At 46.1% G+C, this 22227-nt stretch overlaps 2 long non-coding RNA genes across 3 annotated transcripts; one reads left to right on the forward strand and one right to left on the reverse strand.

Moving 5' to 3' along the window:
- Positions 1-1445: 1445 nt before the first annotated feature.
- Positions 1446-10239, forward strand: LOC103662720. Of its 2 annotated transcripts, none has more exons than XR_568553.2 (3): positions 1446-1625; positions 2051-2178; positions 9703-10239. It is a non-coding gene; the product is annotated as an uncharacterized LOC103662720 (long non-coding RNA). The 2 variants fall into 2 exon arrangements; XR_005837256.1 differs by lacking the exon at positions 9703-10239 and adding an exon at positions 3951-4310.
- Positions 5437-15040, reverse strand: LOC103662719. The gene is made up of 3 exons (XR_568550.1): positions 14808-15040; positions 10679-10794; positions 5437-5509 (listed from the first exon to the last, which is right to left on the reverse strand). It is a non-coding gene; the product is annotated as an uncharacterized LOC103662719 (long non-coding RNA).
- Positions 15041-22227: the final 7187 nt, after the last annotated feature.

The raw sequence follows: 22227 nt of genomic DNA on the forward strand, positions 1-22227 counted from the left end.
GAGGGGTCGTGGAGGGCGCGGCCGGAGCTGGCCCGGGCTCGCAGCGGGAGCCTGGTCCCCCCTTACAACGCCCCCGCCGCGCCGCCAGTTCCCGATCGGGGCGCTGGGGCGCGCGTCCACGGGAGACTCGGGCTGCGGCGACTGCCTGGCTTCGCCTCGGAGCCCCGCCCGCGGGATGCGGGGCGTCCTCTCCTGTTTCCTTCTCTGTGGCTGACACTGTGTCCGGGGTCTCGAGCTTTGTCTCGCCGCCGCTGTTATCCCGGCTTCTGGATCCCGACGCCCTCTCTTGGGCTTCGCATTTTGAGGTCCCCTGCGACCCATCTCCGCCGCTCCGCCCGCATCTTTCACAGCCCACAGCGGTCACTGTGAGCCTTACACGAACACACAGCCCTGCCCAGCCCCCGCCCTGACCTCTCTGCACGTCCGTCGCGAAAAGATCCAGGAGCACAGTTAGACACCCGGGTCTCTAAGTGGTTCTCAAACTGGGCCCCGTGGTCACCTGAGCCCCATCCAGCCTTCTTTGGACCGGAGTTTGTGCAAAGCCACTCTTCGGCCCATCCTTATTTTTCCGCCTTGCAGTTACGACTCTTCTCATGGAGACGGAAGAGCTTTTTCCTTGTTTGCTCTCTTTGTACTTTTAAGGTGAATGGTGATGACGACGGTCTTGGAGAGTTAAAGTTGGAGGCAGTGAGGGTGGGGGGCTGGGGTGAAGGCCACAGGCATCCGAACAAAGGGCCTGGGCGACAGGTGCACCACCTGGGTGGGAACAGAACCTGCCCCTCAGAGTGACTGCAGCATCAAGAGTGCTGCTTCCCCTCTTCCCTTTCTCACTGGGCTTGATCAGGTTTTGCTTTATAAAGGCCACCTTGTTGCCCCTTCTTTATGTAATGCTGAGGCAATGAAAAGAAAAAACCAAATGGTGACTGCCATTTGCTGCTTGGAGTAATGCCTCAGAGAATCCAGGCTGAAGTTAGAGGCCAACTGCCCCCCTTGCTCCCGATGCCCATGATGACTTTGGGGTAGGAAGTAAACTGGAGGAGTGAGGAATAGCTTATCCTTTGAATCTCGACACTAATCAACAACCATTAAGTTCAAATGAGTGGGTGGAGTAGCTGGGGAATGTCAAGTGCAGCAGACCCTTGACAAGCAAACATAATGAGGAAGCATCATTAGGTCACAGCCTGAAGCTGGAGATTCTGGGGCAAAGGAAAAAGAGAAATAAGGGGGGGAGAGGGACTCCAAAGTATCAAGAGTTGAACCGAACAGTGAAGAAACGCAATTCTGGGTGACTCTAATTCAAGAATTATCGCTTCAGTGGATTGGGTAGTTGTTTGCAAGCTGAAGATCGGAAATGTTTGTGGCTTTAATACTGAACCGAACAAAAATATTTTCTGGACTGACTGAGGATAATGATTCTCTCTTCTCTCTTCTTTAGGGTACGGCCTTGTAGGAAAACATGGCAGCTGGGGTTAAAAAAAAACACAAACCACTTTGAATCCTAATCACGCCTTTCCAAGCTGCATGGGAGGCAGAGAGAGCTTCTGGTCTCGCAGAACCTCTGCTTGATTGTCTGCTAAATAGGATTGTGTGAGAAGTAAATGAGACACGGGGCCCACGTACACCTGGTGGGTGCTATTAATACACAGAATTGTCATTACTAAAATCACTATTCATCGCAATGAACTATTTTTGTAGAAATCATGCTATGGCTTTAATAGGCACTCAATAAATAATAATAATAAAAATAAATGAATGACCCTAATTCATAAGTACTACCCTGTCTTATGTTTAGTCCCAGACTTCTTGTTTTATCCGCAAGACATATTACACAGACTAAAATATTGGCATTTTCTTAGTTTTGATTTGTTCTTTTGAAGAACAATAGAAAAGTTTACAGACCGTGGTGTAAGGGAGCTGGTATGATTCTGTCAACTAACCCAAAAGAAAGAATGAGAAGGGGGCGTAGTCAGGACTGGGCAAGAACCACAGCTTCTCCTGCAAAGTCTGTTGTGATTAAGGGTGCTTCCCAATTTTTCTTGTCATTTTCAAGGTCAGCGTCGAGCCTTCCTGGGATGCAGAAGGGCTTTGGAATGTCAGAAAGAAGTGGAAGAAATTCTTCAGGTCCCTGGAAACCCTACCTCCCTGGAGGTGTTGAGGGGGAGAGAGAATAATTAAATAGTAAGTAAATTAATATTGCTCTCATTCTGCTTGCAGGGGCCAGACGGTGGGATTTACATTACAAAGATTGAATTTCCATTATAAAGAAGCCCTTTAGGTATTTTATAACTAAATCCTCTTAGGCAAAGACTTGGAAAGACTTGCCTTGACTCAATGTTCTTTATAAAGCCTCCCGGTTCTGCATAAAAGAAAGTGAGCAGTGATAGGATGGACGCTGTTTTGGTGGGAATCTGCAAGGATTTGGTGGCTGAGGGGGAGGCCCATGGAAAGGGTTGCGCTGTGAGTGACAGTAGTGACTTCTCGAGGTGGCCCATGGGAGAGTCTGCACTAGGGAGCAAAATTAGCTCCCAAGTCAAAAGCGGCCAGGGGGAAAGGAACGGGCTGCTGTGAAGGAAACTTCAAGACTTGGGCAGGATTTTAGTGTCACGCAAGAAGCAAAAGCGGGGGAAGAAAGACTGGGTTCCAAAGGGAGTCAGTGTGTCTTCTGGGGGCAGCTCCAGAATTTCCAGCATGGGAAGCGATTTGGGGCAGCCACCTCCTTTGACACCTAAGAGTCCGGAAGATCTCTGCAGGACACATGCTGATTTTACTTAGACCACACATTCATTTGGAGTGGGCTGGTCTGGATGAAAGAGATGGGAGTAACTAAGACACTAACCTTCTCAACCACTGTTTGTACCATAAAAGAATCAAGGTCGCTGGCAGAGAATGAAAAGACCCAGGAACCAAGTTCCCACGGGGGTCTTGTGTTATCTTCCATTGTGGTGACTTGGGGTCTTTTTGCTCTATTCCCACGGCTGTTGTTCACCAAGGCCACCCATCTTTCTGGGGTCTCTTTGACATCAACGGTGTGTCCCTATGTGCCCCATTTATACCTCCCTGGAAAGAACACCCAACTGGTCCAATGGAGTCTCTGTGAGGCCAGGAGAGGAGCTTTGCTCCTCAAAAGTGGCAAGGGAGGGAGTCATTCTGGAAGAACTGTCTGGGGCTGCTTCTCTAAGCCGGTGTCTACAGAAGGGCCTGTGATCTCCCAGGACATATGCTGTTTTCTACTGCAGGTGGACTCAGATCAGGAGCACGAGGCGTGGGGAATGTGCTCAGGTTACCTCTTGTCTCAGTACTCACCGAATATGCGGACAGGAAAAGGGCCTCAGGAGGTGTGCGAAACAGTCTTCTTTGAGAGCAATCTCCCTTTACAACATTACTGGCGAGTCATTCAGTCTGTCTTTGACAATGACAGTAGCAAGAGCATCCACTCTGATGGAGTGTTCCGTGCCTGGCAGGTCCTGGGACAGCGCTGAGCACTTTCCCTGCTCCCAGAAACACGCATATCCCCGGCACCTCACCGGTGTGAGCAGGTAGGCGCCCTTGATAGAACTGGCCACATTTTATGGATGAATCATCTATTTCTAGGTAACAGGCTGCTCCAAAACTTAGTGGACTTAATCATCACTGTATTTGTTCAGATCTCGTGGGTCAGAAAGGCAGGTATGGTTCAGAGCAGGCAGCATCTCTCTGCTCTGTGATGTTAGGGGCCTCGGCTGAGTGGCTGGAAGGGCTGCGACTGGCCGGGAATCTCTCTTCTTATGATGTTGGGGCAGCTCACCTGTCACTGGAAAATCCAAGATGGCCTCCCTCACTCGCCTAGGACCTTGGTGTGGGCTGTTGGGCAGGGGGCTTGGGTTCCGCTTTGGGTGAGTGCCCTCTGTTTCTTGCTCTCTCTCTCTCACTCTCACTCTCCCTCTCTGTCTCTCCATGGTCTCATCATTCAGTAGCCTAGCCTGACCTTCTGTGCATGGCGGCTGGCTTCCAAAAGGGCAAACGCGCAGCTGCAAAGCCTCCTCAGGCAGAGGCTGGAAAGTCACACGGCATCACCCACGCAGCATCCATCAGGCAAAACAAGTCACAGAGACAGCCCAGATGCAAGAAGAGGGAGGTGAGGCCGCCTGTGCATGGGGGGCAGGGGGGTGGGGTGGCGGGAAGGCACGTTGGTGGCCATCTTTGCAGATCATTAGTTTTCCTCTTCAAGGATTAGCTGAGGATGTTCAGACAGAAGAGCTGAGCGGAAAAGAACTGAGACACTTTTCTGTCATAAAGTGGTTCAGGCTGGGGTGGTCACTGAAAAGAAGAGAATGTCACAAAGATTCTCAGTGAAAGCCCTTCGAATACCCTCTGTCCACGGATCCATCTCACATAAAATGGCAATGCTCCCAACACCAGTTATTTTTCTTCTTATCTCTCATCCTTTCTAGAATATGCCCCATTCCAGCTATTTACCTTTTTTCTACCTGGATTTAGGTGATGATCTATCATCCAAGAAAAAATTTTCACAGAGTTAATGCCTTTCTCATTTTTGTAGACTATGTCTCATTTTTGAGAACCATCTGGAAAGTCTTGAGCCATTAGAATGCTCAACAGTGGACTCCTGGAGCTTGTGATTTTCTGGTTAACTGAATATTTAGCTCTGGTCATTTCAGCTCCTGTTGGGAGATCTTAGAAAATGTATTAATTTAATTTACTGCCTTTGTAACTAGTATATGAAACACATTTGAATTTTTGGCTCACAAGTGAACACCTCTAGGCTGGAGTCAGCTTTCTGATCCTTGTTTTCTGAGCCGCTGTAGCAGGATCCGTGGCTGGGCGGGATATGGACTTTCCACGAAGTGACTGGTAACCAAGTTTGATCATTTTAGTAAAACTTTCTGCTTTCTCAAAAAAATTAAAGGCAACCCCTCTTTTCAAAAAATGCTACCTAGGTGGAGATTTTACCATAAACTTGGACACTTTTTTAACCAGATGAAGGGCAACTATTTTGTTATTTAATCACCGAGAGTGTTACTCTTGAGTCATCTGACCCTTCAAGAGGAAATCAGTAATTAGTAATGGATCAGTGTACGTCAGTGTGGAACCCAGTTCTTCCTAAGAGGAAGGCCTGAACAATAGGGGATGTGATGTTTCATTGGACTATTATTATAGAAATCAGGCACGTCCATCCAGACACATTCTTTTTTGGACTTTCACTTCTGTTAGACCTCTGACCCCTCACACACAGTTCCCAGCCACACTCTTAATGGTCTCTGCAAGATAAGATTTTGCATTTAAACTGTGGAAGTGGTTCTAGGGCTGGGTGATGTTTATATTTGATTGAAACAAGCTTAACTTTGAAGAAGAGTTACTTGATTTGGATTTTATAAAGGAACCCCCCCAACATCATGACATCATTTGTCTAATCAAGGATGGTTGAGAGAATAAAGACTCCACGGGCCAATTCCAGCTTCAATATGTAATGAGGAAGTGTGACGAGTAGAGATGGTCCGTAGTTATAAAGGTTCTGTGTTAAAGAAATACATATATATAACGGGTGTTACAACACAACGCTGCTCATAGCCATCCCTGCTGCTTTCTTTGCCCTTGCCCTTCACAAGTTGCTTTATCTGTATTCACCAACTTTTTTTAAAAAAGATTTTATTTATTTATTTGACAGAGAGAGAGAGATAGCCAGCGAGAGAGGGAACACAAGCAGGGGGAGTGGGAGAGGAAGAAGCAGGCTCCTAGCAGAGGAGCCTGATGTGGGGCTCGATCCCAGAACGCTGGGATCACGCCCTGAGCCCAAGGCAGACACTTAACGACTGTACCACCCAGGCGCCCCTGTATTCAATAACTTTTGAAAAATCTAGCAGGTGTCAGGCACTGGGGTTCTAAAGACAGTAGAGCTGGGGCCCCGCCCCCTGGAGACGGACATGTAAGGGGAGTGGTAGCAGCTTGCCAAGCACTGTTGTATGGACACAGGCACGGAAAGCCTGGGGAGGTCAGGGAAGGCTTCTTGGAGGAAGAGATGCTTATGGTGAAACTCTAAGAGAAAGCAGGAATTCACCAGGTACAACATGGGGGTGAGGGTGGGAGGTTATTTAAGATGCATTACTGGTGAGGAAGCAGAAAGAAGGCAGCTTGTTGAGGAAGCTGCTGGGGGCCCTTCTCTTTGGGAAGACTAGCAGCTGCAGTGCAGAGGCTGTCAGGGACTGGCTTGTGGAGCCCCTTGGTGCCAAGCCCAGGAGTTGGGGCTCTATCCTTCAGGGTAGACAATGGGAACCCTGAAGGAGTTTAAGTCTCTGTAAGGAAAAGTGAAGAGGGGGTAAAGGTGGGAGAGGGTGGAAGCAAAGCAGAGGCAAATACTGCAGTGGCCAGAAGCTGGTTAATACTCTCTAGATTCTACCTGCTCTTCCTTACTAGCCACGTGCACCTGCATCACGTTACTTGACCTCTGTTACTTCCATTTGCTCCTCTGAAAATAAGGATAATAACAGAGCCTACCTTATCACATTATTGGGATGCTTAAGCGATTAAAGATATGTAGAGCCATCAGCGACGTGATCAAATATGGACACAGAAAGCTTGCTTTGGTGGCATGGCAGAGGGAGGAGCTGATGGGAGGGTGTTTGAAATTCACCAGAGGAAAGACCAGTGAACCAGCAGTGGAATCAATCAGGGGACTGATTCACAAGATAATGAGAGATAAATCCTTCAGGACTTGGCAAACTGGCAGGATGTGCGGGGGGACGGGGAAAGGGATGAGTCACTGGTGACCCTCAGGGTTGCTGGCCCGGGAGTCTGACTGAGGGGTGAAGTGCTCATAACAAGAATAGGAGTCAGGGAGGAGGGGACTGGGGACAGTTCCGACATGCTGTGTTTGAGGTGCTTGGGCGCCATCAGAGTGGGGTGTTTGGCTGAATATATGGATCAGGTCTAGGAATCTGGATTTGGGACTCATCAAGATGTCGGCAGTAGGAGAAGCCATGGTGTGGGCAGGCTGGCACAGGCCAGGTGGTCAGAGAGCGACAGGAACACAGGGCAGAGACCTGAGCAGGACCCCGTGGAGACCTGGGTCTGGAGCACTCTAGACATTTCCAGGGTGCTGGTAATGTTTTAATGAGTCTGAAGTTGTTCAAGTTGTGCTGGAATGATGCATTAGGAGGCCAGCACGTCTGAGGGGCAGTGGCTCTTGGGGACAATAAGGAAGGAAGGTAGACCTCAGAAGTGACCTGAAGGGGCGGTCAAGGATGAAAATCAGTTTTGAGAAGTTAGCGGAGGACCCCCGTGTCCATGTTCCCAGGCAGAAGGGGGCGATGGCGGGCTGGTAACTGGTTGGCACTGCTGGACAGATGAGGATGAGTAGGAGAGGATGGTGGCATGGGTGGGGACCGGTCCAAGCTGGAGCTGTTTCTAAAGAGAACTGCTCTTTTCCAGCATTTACTCTACACGCTCCTTTGTGTGAAGCCTCTCGATGGCTGCGTTTCTCCTCACGGCAACCTTCAATAGTGGGTACTAGTGTCATCCACATTTCACCAGTAAAGAACAGTTTTAAAGAGACTAAATTACTTGCCTAGGGTCACGCCGTAGTAATGGCGGTGACAGTCCATGTAGAGCCTGCGCGTGTCTGCCCCCAAGGCTGCAGGTGTTCTCAGGACCTTACCGGTCAAGGCTTCATCAGGAAACAGATGGTGCCTTCAAAGTGGGTGACTTGTTGTAAAAATAATAAGGAACTATTTTTAAAGGTGCAGGCAGGGCTTAAGGAAACCGTAGGCAAGGTACAGGACCTCGGGGCAAGGAAGCAGGAGGCTTGGAGGGGTGAGGGCAGAGGGTAGCGATGGGCTCTAGGAAGGGGCCATGAATAGGACCCCTGACCATCACAGGTGGCCAGCCTAAGTGGTTCCTGCAGGGAGGAGCCCGAGGACTAATTTCCTGCCCTCACAGTCCTGCGGTGCTCAGACCCCCTCACTGGCCGAACAGCCAGATGGCAAAGGACAAGAGATCAGTCTCAGGACACAGAGCAGAGTGGAGAGGGGTGCACAGTGGATCTGGGGGAACAGGTAGAAGCTTCCAGTAGAGGCATCCACGGGAGCTGGAGAGAAGATGAGGAGAAACGCCAGGCTGAGCTTATGGTCCAGCAAGCCTCCTTGTACCGCCATGGCTACCCAGCTGGAATTGGTGACGTTAGGACCAGCCCAGGAGACCCAGCATTTGGGTATCTTTGTGGCTCCTTTGGCACCCAAAAGCCCTTGCTTCTCCTCTCAATTCCAGGACTCAGAGGACTGACAGAGGAACAAAGCCCACCTTTGGCAGACCAATGAGCTTCCTTCTCCAAGAAGCTCAGCCACCACTCCAAACCCCACTCCTCCTCCCCACCCCGGCTGCACCCCCCTTCCCCTGCTGGCCGCACAGGATACTTTCTGACACTTGTTAAAGAAATGCTGCCAGATTTCCCCAGCTCTTCCCAATAGTCAAGTGCATGCTGATGGGGTGAATCCGGGTTATGACCTGTAGACCATTTAGAAAGGCCCCTGTCTTCTAACGTCAGGCCAAAGAGAGAGGTATGTGTGCGTGTGTGTGAGTGCGTGTATGCAGGTGTGTGCATACGCGCATGGGCGTTGGGGGGGAGTGAATACGGATGGATGGATGGATGGATGGATGGATGGATGAATGTGTGGAAGTGAGATAAGATAAACTGAATTCAAAAGCAGACCGCGCTCCTGAGCAAACTGCCCGCGTGGCGTGTTTCTTCCCACCACCCCCAGCTCCTTATACACTGTGACCTGGTCCTTGAGCCCTGGCTGCGGGCAGGACCATTTGGTGGACACGCTGTGGAATAAGAGTAGAGACGGTGACTGGGATTCCAGATTCATCATGAGGGTCTCATGATAGTGACCATGGCAGTCTTTGGGTGACAGCCACTTGGGGTACCCTCTGTGTAACTTTATTATGTCTGCTCCCTGCTGCCAGGAGCGTCTGAAGAAGTAAGTAGTATTTTTGAACTCTGATCTGAGTGGCTGTGAAATTACATTGATTCATGTGTGAAAATTAACATAAAGAGGAGTGTTCACTCATGTCTTACAAAGAACAGGCCGCTAAATTAGATGCAAATAGGAAATATCACTGCAGATTTTGGGAGAGGGTGAGATCTGCGGTGGATAGCTTCCATTGGCTGACTGCCAGCCGTGTCCTTGCTGACCCGCACAGAGCACAAACGACACTCGGCATCTCTGCTCCCGAGCTGGTTCTGGGACGCTACACCAGGTTTTCAGTTACCTTAAGTATGGCCCTGGACACCAGGAGCCTCAACACCAATTTTTCATGATTTGGGTTTCTCTTTTTCCTTTTTCTTTTTCTTTTCTTTAGAGAGAGCTAGCACACGTGTGCACACAAGCAGGGAGATCGTGCAGAGGGAGAGGGAGAGAGAGAATCTCAAGCAGACTCCACACCCAGCACGAGCCTGGGGCTCAATCTCAGGACCCTGAGATCATGCCCTGAACCAAAATCAAGATTCAGCCGCTTAATGGACTGAGCCACCCAGGCGCCCCTGGTTTCTCCTTTGACGCCAGTGTTACCCTCATTCAGTTTAAGCCTCTTACAGTAAGGACACTCCAACTTGTGCGGATGGAGGTGCAGGATAAACAAATATAAATGGAATAGAAAGAAGAATTTAATTTGAGATGCAAATAACATACTGATTTTTTTTTTCCAAATTAGGCTTTGTTGGTCTAATAATACCTGTCAACTAAAATCGTAAAACCAAATCATCAGAGATGACTTCTCAAGGATCCTTACAGCAAGTCGTGGGCCCAGCTTTGTCTGGCTCGCTAAACAGACTGGGTTCGTGTTGGATCCCAGAGCACGGCATGTGCTTTGGCTCTGGTCTGTAGCACATCACAGCTGTTATCCCTTTGCATCATTCAGGTCTCATTTCTGAGTTCCTTCATGAGTTCATTCTTATTTCCCGGGACCTCCCTAAGTGGGGGAGGGGCAAGAATTTTTGTCTGTTTCATCCACATCCATAGCTTCATCCCCTACATCAACACCTGGCACATAGTAGGAGCCCAATAAATGTGAATGTGGAAGGAGCCCAATAAATAATCACTGAGCGAATGAATGATGGTATGGATTTTTAAGTGAAATGGGGAAAATCTTCCGAAATTTCTGGAGAGTGAGAATTTTCTGCAAAAGAGATTTTGCAGGTTCATAGCAAACAGCCATTCACACGATCCTCATACCGCCTGGCTGTGTATTCAGTGTCAAGCTAGCCACCCAGCTGTGCACAGAGCCCATGAAATCAGAATAAAGAGTCAAAGGGCATTCTATGGAATAGAAAACATGTTTTTCTTGTTCCTGATACATCAGATGATTTCTCTGCTCGAGCCTCACATAATAGAAATAGTTTCTATGACACTTTAAATATTCTGTTAATTTACAAGCTGTGCTTCCATTATCATTTAGGAATTGGTAGAGCTTTGACAACCTGTTTTTAACGGTTCCCAAAACCTCTCAAGAGTATCTCATAAACGATAGTTATTCTGGCGTGTGGTAATTCAAGGATAGCATCATTTTTTGTTAATTGTTGAAGGTGGTTGGTGCCGGTATTGAGAAGAAAAACATGAACCCCTTGTTTTAAGTTGGCATCTTTTTTTGGTACAATCAGATCCGCATCAGAGCTTGTGGGGTTTCTTACCTGAGAGGAAAATGTCTGTCCCAACTGCATGCACGTCCTCATGTCGTTACAGGTGGAAATGGGCACTGACCGCCAAGCCGATGAAGCTGGTGTTCTCTGTCTCCCTGGTGCTTGTCCTAATACCAGGCAAAAAGGTCACAGTTTGTGAACATTTGCCAAACAAAACCACATTTATTGAGCATTCCTAGTGTTCATGCCACCGTGCCAGGCACTGTGAGGAGCAGAGCAAGATTTTAAGACAGGGTCTTCTCCCGGGAGGGGGCTGGGGGCTGGGGGGCAACAGGTGAAGGGGATGCAGACTACACTTATCTCAATGAGCACTGATTAATATATGGAAGTGTGGAACCCCTATATTGTACACCTGAAACTAATAGAACATGGTGTGTTAGCTACACTGCTATTAAAATTTTTTAAAAAGACAGGCTCTCTGCCACTTGGAGGTTTACAGTCTCTCCAAGGAGACATTACTCCCAACGAAATGACCAGTAAATGGTGAAGTAGAACGAGCGTGCACTAACTAGGGTATTCGGGTGTCAGAGCTCTGCTCGGGGCCACCTCCTTACACTCACTCCCTTGGTGATGCCACCCAGGGCTTCTTTTCTTAAAGTAAACTGATTTTATTTTATTATAATAATTAGTTATATTGCACATCTTTGTAACTAAAAATAAAGTCTTCCGATTTCATGCGGGACTTTTAACGGCTTTGGATGCTGTGTAAATGCCACTGATTCTCAAATGTGTGCCCTCCACCCAAATCAGAGGTAGATTGCAGCTCCTATTTACATGCTTGGAGCAGCTGTGACCCACCTGCTCCTTGAGCGGACGTCTTCCTCCTGGCAAATGACACTGCTGACCACCTGGCTGTTCAAGCCAGAGACCTGGAGTATTTGATCTGCCCCCCCAGCCCCTGCATCCGGTTTACCCCAAGCCTGGCTGTCCCCACCATTTCCACCTCCCACAGAATTCCATTGTCTTGTCACTCTCTCTGCTGCCCCCACACTAGTTGGAACCCCCACTGGCTCCCACGAGAGTAGTCCTAACTGCTGTGACCCAACTCATTCTTCTCACAGCCCCTGGCGTCCGAAACGGAAACCAGATTATATCACCCATTTAAAATCCTTCACTAGAATCTATGCATGGGATAAAATTGCATGGAACTACACACACACACACAAATGAAACTACACACACACACGAAATCTTTAACCTGAACAAGATCTGTGGTCTAGAGAACAGCGTTGTGCCAACGTCAGCCTCCTCATTCTGATTTTGTACTGTGCCCATAGAAGAGGCCACCGTGGGGGGAGGCTGGCGGAAGTACAAGGGAAATCGATGGACTATTTTTTGCAACTTCCTGTGAGTCTATAATTAGTTAAGAATGAGGTTAAAAAAGACTTGAGTAAGAATGAAGAAAATTATTGGCTTCCCACTGCAACCAATTCAACTCTTCACCACAGCCTGTGGAAATCATTGACTGCCGTGGTTCTTGCCAACCCCTTGACAATCCTTCCCAACGTCATGCTTCCACAATCAGTGACTCTCTTCAACTACCCTGGATTCCCCGTAGTTGCCTAAACATAGTACACACCTTTCTGCCCCAGGACGTTTGCTGTTCCATATGCCCAGAATGCTCTGTCCATGGCTGGTTTTCCCTCATTCATCAGAGAAGTCGTTCCTGATGGCTGACACCTATATTGGACCCTGACTTGATTCTTTTCCTTATTAGAACTGGTTGTCATCTGTTATGAATGTTTGCTTAATACCCACCAGAATGAAGAGCCTAGTGAGAGAATACGGACAGATCATGTCTGTTTCATTTACTACTATATCTTGAGTCCCTAGCATGGTGCCTGACCTACACTTGGTATTCAATAAATATTTATTGTTAAAAAGAAAATGCAAACAAACGTGGTTAGGGTCCCCCAAACTGGGGATGCCTGTGTCAAAAGAAGCTTGAAGAAAAATTTCATACAAGAGCTCATTAAAATTTGAATTAACCAAGAGTATCTGGTTTGATAAATGTCGTCGGCGTGTGTGTGCACAATTAAGATTCTGTCCTCAAAATACAAATGTACATCATGGACATGTGCAATTCTATTTATTTACTTTGAACTTCTGCAATCAATTTTAAAACCAACTGCAGGAACTACTCTAAGGTCTAATATTTTAAGTCTCCCCCAATAACTTTGAATTTATTCTAACTCATTTTACCTGATATTTCTGTGCAGAGTAATAAAGGAGGGAGATGTTGCATTTGAGTTACTTTGTTGAAAAATATATGTATTTATTGTTTTCTTCTTATTAAAGTTCTAAATGCACATTTCAGGTAATTTGGAAAATACAGAAAGATAAAAATGAAAAGAAATATCCCAGTTAACCCACTATCCGGAGATCACCATTATTCACACTTGTACTTTCTTACTGTTCTTTCGATGCGTATTTCTTTACCATCAAGAAACACACTACAAATGGACTATGAGACCTTGGCTTTTCGAATGTAACATTAACATAAGCAGTTTTACACCAGTAGGTATTATTTGAAAGAAGTGGGATTGGGCTAGGCTGGTGATGGGTATTAAGGAGGGCACATACTGCATGGAGCACTGGGTGTTATATGCAAATAATGAATCATGGAATGTGACATCAAAAACTAAGGATGTACTGTATAGTGTCTAACATATCATAATAAAAAATTATTATGAAAAAAACAGAAAAAAAAGTTTTTCAAATGAGAGTGCCGTGATTTATTTCACTCTGCTCCCATGGTGCAGAAACACTCTGGCTTATTAGTCTATTTGGAATTTAGGCTATTTTCCCCCTACTTTCACATATCCACAATGCTGTGATTATCTCTGTCCACAAATATTTGTCAAAATTTCTTATATTTACTGAGAATAGCTTTTTAGAAGGAGAATTACTGAGGCAGAAGATAGTCCTATTATTATTATTTTTTTTTTTTTTTGAGAGAGAGAGGGAGCACGTGCGCGAATGAGCATGAGCGGGGGAGGGGCAGAAGGAGAGGGAGAAAGAGAATCTTACGCAGGCTCCACGCCCAGCATGGAGCCCAACACAGGGCTCCATCTCATGATCCTGAGATCACTACCTGAGCCAAATTCGAGAGTTGTATGTTTAACTGTCTGATCTTCCCAGGCACCCGGGTAGTCACCTTTTTAAAGCTCTTGATAATGTATGGGCCAATTGTTTTCCAGAAAAACTGCATTCCCATGGCTATTACTTTATTTCAGAGCCATTCCTCTTTACTCTGGACCAAAGCGGGTATGACTCAGGCCCGTGCTGGATCCTTTCCAAGAGGAGAATTACGAGGGGCCAGCCTGCCTTCCCTGTGGGGCGGTCTTGCCTAAAAAGTGGTCCAAAGCATGGATAGCCAAAGACCCAGAGACGGTCCTGAGCCTCCTGCTTATTTACTTCCTCATTATCCTAGGGAGAAATGTTAGTATTCGGGTCTGGCTTCCTGAGCTTTAATTTGGAAAGCAAGTGGAGGAAGTGGGTTAGTTTAAATTCCCAGAGCATTCCTTTGCATCAGTGAGAAGTTACAATTTTTGAATAGATACCTGTATTCCAGCTGGTCCCAGGGTGCCTGAAGAATTTAGGGCGTGATTAAAAGAGTTGAAAGGAAGCAGTGTCAAAAGACCCAGAAAATCTAGTGTGTCGAGTCTGAAAACAGGATTTCAAGCTTTTGAATTTCACCAGCTCATTCACAGCTGCACATCCTGTCAGATTTGGGCGACTGGGTAAACATCTTTGGAAGAGAGCCTTTGACATTTAAGATAAAAATATTTTGAACCTGAAGGAAAATGAACAATTGCCGTGACAAGGGGCTGACACGTTTTCTGGAAAGTAGTTCTTTTTATTCTTAATGAGGTAGGACCTGATTGCTCTGAGTAAATTGAGTATTTTTGGCTCTTCCATCCGCATCTCAAGTATTTGGTTTCGAAATTGTGTTGACAGAACCCAGTGAGGATTTTTTTCACGGTTTTGATTGTGGTGATTAATAACGAGGAAAAAACATCTTTGTGTGTGTATGTGTGTGTGTGTGTGTGCGTGTGCGTGTGCGTGTGCGTGTGTGTGTGTAGGTCTCTACACGGAGAGAGCGCTGATGGAGACTTACATGTTCTGTAGATCGTGGAATCCGATATATCCATGCAGGTTGGAAGTTTCTGGTTAGACCTCGTAGGAGCCCATGTGGTGACTGATAAGCCCCAGTAGCCCCAGACCAACAAAGCTTGGCGTAAATATTCCGATCTTCAAAGCAGCAGTCCCAGTGAGGTTAAAAGTCCTTTAACTCTGAATTTCCTTTGTTCCGGAGCTGACGTGGCCGACAGACAGGGATCACCGCGCACGTGTTACCCTTTCCTTTGAAGGTCTGCGAGGGTGTTTACTAATTACAGGCAAATGAACAATTATCTTAAAGAGGTTTTTTTTAAGCCTGTTTGTTGATACTCTGATGAGGTTATTTATAGTAATCTTTTCACGCAGCTTCTGAGTCTCCGTAAAAGCAAACAGGTGAAGTCAATAGAGACGGTAGAGAGGGGAGCGGTGATGTTAGCTCTCCTCGTACGAACGCGGAGCTAATGAGGGCGTGAGTTCCCCAACCCCAGAGACACAATTCCGTCGGCGCCAGAAGAGAACTCGCACCTCCAGCTCTCTCAAACTTGGGTGCTTTATCATGAGAGGAAGTGGGTCAATGTGAGATGATGGTTCAGGACAAAGCTATCACCCTAACCACCCAGGCTCCCGGCCCAAGCTGGCTTGTCGTCGTTGCGGTCCTTGACTATGATGACTTTCTTCTTAGTTAACAGAGAATTGAAAATATGCCTCGTGATCTATCTGGGGCTTTCCCTTGCAAATGCCGGGCGTCAACGGCCAAAACTCCTACTTCCGGGTGATACAAAGAGGGCATTGCCTGTGCTCCCAGGAGGGAGGGAGGCACAAGGTGTCCCGAGGGCCCACGGGAGGGCCTGGGAGGCAGCTTCAATCACACCTCCTGTCCGGCCAGTCAGGGGCCGGCTCGGGCCATGGCTCTCACCACATCACAAGCACTCAGTAAATATTCATGGATGAAGTCAAGAATGATGAAGGCTGGGGCGCCTGGGTGGTTCAGTCGGTGAGACGTCTGCCTTTGGCTCAGGTCATGATCCTGGGGTCCTGGGATCCAGCCCTGCCCTGGGCTCCCTGAAAAGCGGGGAATCAGCTTCTCCCTCTGCCTGCAGCTCCCCCTGCTTGTGTCTCTTTCTCTTTCTCTCAAATAAATAAATACATCCTAAAAAAAAAAAAAAAAAAAAAAAGGATGATGAAGGCTGCTCTTTCAAAACCACATCAGACCATCCGTTACCTTCCAGCCCTCCTGCACCCACCCACCGAGCGTATAATCCGTAACTGGCCTAACGGAAGAATGGAACAAGGGAGGCTAACAAAGGATTTTTCTGATCATTTTTTTTAACACTTTAGAAATATATTGTCTAATTTATTAGAAGTTAACTACTGTTGTGTTCCTCTACCCTTTTTTCCATCATGTGTATTATTACTGCTCAGAAATCTATTATCTCGGAATATCACACAGTTAGAGCCAGTGCTGCTCAAGACATTCTGAAATTAAAAATAATTTATATATTATAAAGATATAAAGGTTATAAAGATAAAGTTTTGTTTTTGTTTTTGTTCTTTGTTTTTTTTTTTTAAAGATTTTATTAATTAATTTGACAGAGAGAGACACAGCGAGAGAGGGAACACCAGCAGGGGGAGTGGGAGAGAGAGAAGCAGGCTTTCTGCTGAGCAGAGAGCCTGATGCGGGGCTCGATCCCAGGACTCCGGGATCATGACCTGAGCCCAAGGCAGACGCTTAATGACTGAGCGACCCAGGCGCCCCTATAAAGATAAAGTTTTAACTTTATAAAGTTAGTGATCTTTATTTGGATCCTAATATCCAAATGTAACGTGTTCCCTTTCTTTTAAGGACTATAAACGAAATATAGCTTCCATGGTACTAGATAGAAATAGATGGACATGACCAGGGAGGTCATAAAGGACGGATATTATTTCCCCTAAGGAAATTTTAAGGTCTCTTAAATAATTTATTTCATCTATTACTTTTAAATTAAATATTTTAAAATTATTATAGTATCATGGCATTTTCCCTGTAAATAAGGACTATGGATCTCTAAAAAGTAAGGACGTTTTCCTCCCTAACCACAATACCATTATGACACCTAACAAAATTACTAGTAATTCCCTAGTTGTATTTAATACACCCCCCCCCAGTTTCCCCAGTTGTCCCTAAATGTCATTTATAGTTGGTTTACCTGAATCAGTCAAGGTCCACACATTGCACTGGTGATGTTTCCTAAGTCTCTCTTAATCTAGAAGAGTCCCTCCCACTCCCTCCACCTCACTGACTTGGTGAAGAAATAGTCTGCTGTTCTGTGACAATTAGTCTCATTTTATTAATCGCTAAACAGGAAGCCAGCCATGACGGGCAAGATCATCTTTGCGCCTAATGAGACCAGGTGTCTTCATTCCATGACTGATGGTACTAGCAATTCCTCCAGAAACCAGGAGCCCTAAACCTTACCAGGCGCATGTATTAGGGGTGTGGGGAGAGGGTCCTTTATTCACAATGAAAGGAAATCGCCATTTAAAAATGATGACTCCCACCGGAAGTATTTAGAAATGGTACCCATTGGTTAACTAGTATGGGTTAGAGGTTATCCTTTCTTACACTTGTGAACCAAAGTGCATCCATTAGACCATATTCTTTTTTTTTTTTTAATTTTATTTGTTTATTTGTCAGAGAGAGAACACAAGCAGGGGGAGCGGCAGGCAGAGGGTGAAGCAGGCTCCTCCCTGAACAGGGAGCCCCTATGCAGGGCTTGATCTCCAGACCCTGGGGTCATGACCTGAGCCCAAGGCAGATGCTTAAGCCACTGTCCCTCAGACATGTTCTAATTCCAGCTGAACCATATTAAACTGGGTGACCTGAGGCAACCCAGCCATCTTCCTTACCTGGATATTTTCTATCTAAAAAGCCAAGAGGAGTGGACTAGACATCTAAGGTCCCACCCAACAGTTGAGCTTGATGACTTAATCATGGTAATAACTACCCCAGTGTTCTCATTTTGTCTCTCCTCCCCTTCCATAAGTAACCTCTCCTGACGGGCACCTGCCTTTGTGTGTCGGAAGCCTCTGTAATGGTTGGGCAGCCGTGAGTCAAGAGGTTCCTGTTTTTAATCTTTAAGTATGACTTTGCCAAACAGGTAATTTAATGCACTGTAAGTTTCCCTCATATTGGACTACTCACCTTTTAAGTGAAGACCAGTGAATCCAAACACACTTATGTTAAAATGTGTGTCATCGTAGATATGGTTGGATTAAAAAAATATGGAGTGAGCAAATATGCTAGCACTGAATAGAATAGTTGAAAATGCACTGCTTTCAGTGCCTGCACTAAAAAAAAAGAGTGCATTATTGGCATTGACCCTGTGCCAGCACACACAGGCTCCTTATCTCAGTAATCCCCACGGGGACCAAGGGTTCGACCAGCCCATTTGGGGAAGGAGCAAAGAAACTGACCCTTGCCCATAACAGAGCGAGATTCCAGCTCAAGTCTTCTCCCTCCTCAGACCAATTCTCTTCCCGATGTGGCAACTTGACTTTTCAAGTCGGGTATTTGAGCAATATTATTGTTTATGCTTCGATTGTGTGCAATTCAAGAGCTGCCCTTCTTTTTCTTTCGTGTCATCTCACAGAAGAGATACCGCAGACAGATTTGGAAACCTTTTCAGAATGATTCATATTGGGGAAAAAACCTCAGCCACGAGACATTTGTACCAGGTAGCCATAGAAACCGCAGCCTCAGTTTGGGTCTTATAAAAGTTCTTTTATGAAGTCGAAGAGACCAAAAATCCTGCCTCGTGGTTTAAAAACAGATTTGTTATTAATGTGTATGGTTATTGCCCTGTCTCTCCTATTTTTGCTGTCTGGTCGGTACAGCCGTGGCCCTTCACAGCGGCTGGGACATAAATACCAACTGGGAACTGAGGCACATTGGAAGCGAGGAACAGCTGACACGCACAGCAAAGCCCCAAGCTTTGCAGGGCCGCCGGGCCGGTCCAGGCATGTTGGTTTCGGTCTGACTGCCTCGTCGGCTTTGTGCTGAGCGAGCTTTAATGATTTAGAGGCTGGCATGGGAAGTGGTGTTTCTTGCCAGGAGAGAGAATATCCATCTCTATTTGTAACCTACATAGTAATTAAGGCCAGACTTTCTGATGGAGCATCGTCTCTGGGAGAATTTGAGGTGCGGGCTTACAGTATATGCCCATTTCTAGATGATTTTTAGAGGCGTACATTATATGTTAGTGAAATGTTTAAAAATGATCGATGGTTCGGGGCGCCTGGGTGGCGCAGTCGTTAAGCGTCTGCCTTCGGCTCAGGGCGTGATCCCGGAGTCCTGGGATCAAGCCCCACATCGGGCTCCTCCACTGGGAGCCTGCTTCTTCCTCTCCCACTCCCCCTGCTTGTGTTCCCTCTCTCGCTGGCTGTCTCTCTCTGTCAAATAAATAAAAAATTTTTTAAAAATCTTAAAAAAAAAAAAATGATCGATGGTTCAAAGTGAGTTGTTACCCTGACCGATTTATAGACGTGTCACTTCATGAATGTGAGTCCTTCGGGAAAAAGACTTGTCTAAAACCAAGGTGAGGGCTTCTAACAGCAGTTATGACCCCTTCTTTGCAGGTGGTGGCAGGATTTTTGGTTTTGCTTGTTTTGTTTTGTTTGTTTATTTTGCTTTGTTTGGGGTCATTTCTTAAACTTCTAGTGAGGAAAGACCCCTTTAGCTTATCAATCACAGTTGGCCTACCACCCATATTGTTGACAAATAGCGATCGTTTCTCTGTCAGAGGAGTAGAAATGGTGTGCGTGTATCAGGTAGAAACTTCTCCACATACGTTCAGACAACAGCTGATGCCAGCAAACATTTGTGAAGTGCCCACAAGGTGTCAGGCATTGCTCTGGGCACAGTGGAAGGTCACACAGATGTGATCACAACCCCTCAGGGGGCACAGAGCTATTTTCCCCAGTTTGGTGAACCCCAAATTTTCTGTAAAATTTTTATAAACATATAAAAATAAAGTTTTATTTTCCTATCACTATTGTAGCAACAACGAAAAAGATGCCAAATTATTAAAGGTTGTTTTGGTTTTACATATCGAGACGTCATGTAACAGAAAGTGCTCAATAAATATTAGGAATTGTTGTCATCTGTCCAGTGACTGTCTGGATCTGCTTCTTCTCTGGGTTGATAGGAACATTCTGAATCACATGACATTTTCTCAGAACTCGTAATTCAAAAACCTTCTAGTCACATCCCAGCCAACTCTGCTCTTCTTCCAGAATTTTCTATGTTAGCACATGGTACCACTGGCCACATAAGCCAGTCCTTCACACCACCACTCTCCTGCTTACCACAGGACCTTTGCACGTGCTGGCCCTTGTCCTAGAATGTCTTTCCCACTTCTCCTGTTCAAACACCAGAACAACTTCTGCTGAGGTGGCCTGACTTCCCTGAGCAGCTCCAATCCTCTGCACCACTTGGCTGTAACATTTAACACAGGTGCCCCTTTCTCTTTCATTGGGTGATTATTTGATGAATGTCTGTCTCTTCCACCAGGATATAAGCTCCACGAGAACCAGGGCAGTATTAATTTTTGTTAGTCATGGAACCCCACCATCTAGCCCAGTGCCTGAATTACATAGCAGATGCTTAATAAACATCTGTTGAAAGAATGGATTAGAAGGGTGTAGTTCAGGGGCGCCTGGGTGGCACAGCGGTTAAGCGTCTGCCTTCGGCTCAGGGCGTGATCCCGGCATTATGGGATCGAGCCCCACATCAGGCTCCTCCACTATGAGCCTGCTTCTTCCTCTCCCACTCCCCCTGCTTGTGTTCCCTCTCTCGCTGGCTGTCTCTCTCTGTCAAATAAATAAAATCTTTAAAAAAAAAAAAAGAAGGGTGTAGTTCATGTGTTATTTGAATTGGTTCATGCATAATTTATTACCGAACTATAAAAGCAGTACATGGTATTTGTATTAAATACAAACAATACAGAAATACATAAAGAAGTGAAACTGCTTCTAAACCCTGTAATCCCATCTCCCAGAGGTGTCCGCCATTGATATGCTATTGAGGCAAGCTTGACGATAGCCTTCTAGACTTTTTTCTGTGTTTATCAATCATACACACAAACACTATGCACATATATGGTTCTTACAGGAAAAGAGAATCCTATGCTCCATATGCTTCTGTTTTGTTGAACACTATACCAGAGCTACCTTTCTAGGTCAGTGTATAATTGATGTCTCTCATTAAGGTGATTATGAAATACTTCAGAAAGTTCTAAAAATAATACAACGAGCACTCATGCACCCACCACCCAGCTTACTAAATAAAGATTCTGAAGCCATTGATCACATTCCCCTCCTTCCCCACCACAAGAGGAGGCAACCACCATCTTGAATTTGGTGTTTCTCATTGCCGAGCATTTCTCTGTGCTTCGACTACCTAGGTCTCTATCTGTAAGCACTGGAAAGTGTCTGCATATTTCCACATTTTGTATACAATGTATAATCCTGTGGGCGTTTTCTTGCGACTTTATGTTTGTGATTCATTCAGACTGAAACGGGTAGTTCGGGATCATTCATTTCCCTCGATGTAGTATATTCTGCAGGGAGGTGGGAAAATTAATTATCCATTCTTTACTGATGTCCATTTAGGTGGTTCCCCACTTTTTTTTCTTTTGCTATTTCAAATAATGCAGCTATAGAACATTCTTGAATTTGCCTTCTTTTGTGCCCATGCGAGACAGTTTCTCCAAAGATTATACCCGGGAGGGGACATGCTGAAGTGGAGACAATGTATTTCTTCAACCTTACCAGACAGTGCCAGTCTGCTTCTCTAAAGTTCTCTCATTGTTTGTAACTACTGCACAGTATTCCATTAAAATAATGTATGCTAATTTATTTACCTATTCCCAACTACATTTGCTGGATATTATTGGGGGGGGCAGTTAAAACAATATTAAATATACAATCTGTGACCTTGAGATCATTGCTCTGATAGAGCACTTGAGACCTCTATCCCCTCTGGGGTATTTTAGCTCCTCTGATCTGTGGAGAGAGTCAGGTCAATTACTACCATTGCTGCTTTTTATTTGCAGTGGAGATGATGGGACCAAACCTGAGGGATTAGGAATCTCAGGTCCTGGTGGGGTGAGCAGCAGAGCCAGGTGGAGCGGCCCGGTCTCTGGCACAATCTACTCAACTTCTCTGTCTCCTTACCCAGTTACTGAGTTGGCTCAGCCATGAGCTAATACTGGTCAGAGGACGGGAAATGATGTCACAGCCACAGGCCACAACAAAGAACAAGGAGGAAACACGCCTTCTTTACTGCACCTGTGAAAATGCAGGTCTCAGCTCACAGGCTGCTGCTGGGCTGCATTGTCCTGGAAAAGGGGGAAACAGATGGCAATTTAATAGGAACC

The sequence above is a fragment of the Ursus maritimus genome, unplaced genomic scaffold (assembly GCF_017311325.1).
Source record: "Ursus maritimus isolate PB19 unplaced genomic scaffold, ASM1731132v1 scaffold_1, whole genome shotgun sequence".
NCBI lineage: Eukaryota > Metazoa > Chordata > Mammalia > Carnivora > Ursidae > Ursus > Ursus maritimus.